Source organism: Octopus bimaculoides, chromosome 8 (assembly GCF_001194135.2).
Source record: "Octopus bimaculoides isolate UCB-OBI-ISO-001 chromosome 8, ASM119413v2, whole genome shotgun sequence".
Classification (NCBI taxonomy): domain Eukaryota; kingdom Metazoa; phylum Mollusca; class Cephalopoda; order Octopoda; family Octopodidae; genus Octopus; species Octopus bimaculoides.
The window spans coordinates 49,999,807-50,000,421 of NC_068988.1; the positions used below are offsets into that span (position 1 = coordinate 49,999,807).

The window sequence follows — 615 nt, forward strand, 5'->3', positions numbered from 1 at the left end:
CATACGTACATACATACATACATACATAATTATATATATACATACATAGTTACATACATACATACATAGACAGGCGGAGAGAGAGATACGGACAATACACTAGAATTCAGTAGACGGCAACTGTGCAGAAACGCATCGCATACACACATGCACACATACATACATACATACATACATACATACATGCATACAAGTAATAGTAGTAGTAGTAGTAGTAGTAGTAGTAGTAGTAGTAGTAGTAGTAGTAGTAGTAATTATTGTTGTTGTTGCTGTTGTTCTTGTTCTTATTGTTATTGTTGTTGTTGTCGTTCGCGGATAATATTCGAGGAGACTTAAACTCGCGAAATGGCACAATATGCATAATGATAGCTTGCTTATAGTTTGTACGATTGTTCCAGAATATTAAGCGCTTCTCAAAAGTTCAAATTTCCTCTGAAAAAGACAAGATACATTATCATTGAAAGAATTATCATAATTCATAAGTATCTGTGTATGTGCATGTGCGCGCGCTTGTATCCATATCAGTATAACACACACACACACAAACAGACACACACAAACAGACCCACGCATACACACACGCACACATACATACATACATACATACATATATAT

At 35.0% G+C, this 615-nt stretch overlaps 1 protein-coding gene across 2 annotated transcripts in view; it reads left to right on the top strand.

Moving 5' to 3' along the window:
* The window catches only part of LOC106880564 (adhesion G protein-coupled receptor L2), a 472,327-nt gene that overhangs the window by 41,886 nt on the left and 429,826 nt on the right, over nucleotides 1–615 (top strand). The gene's annotated exons all lie outside the window — the stretch shown is intronic.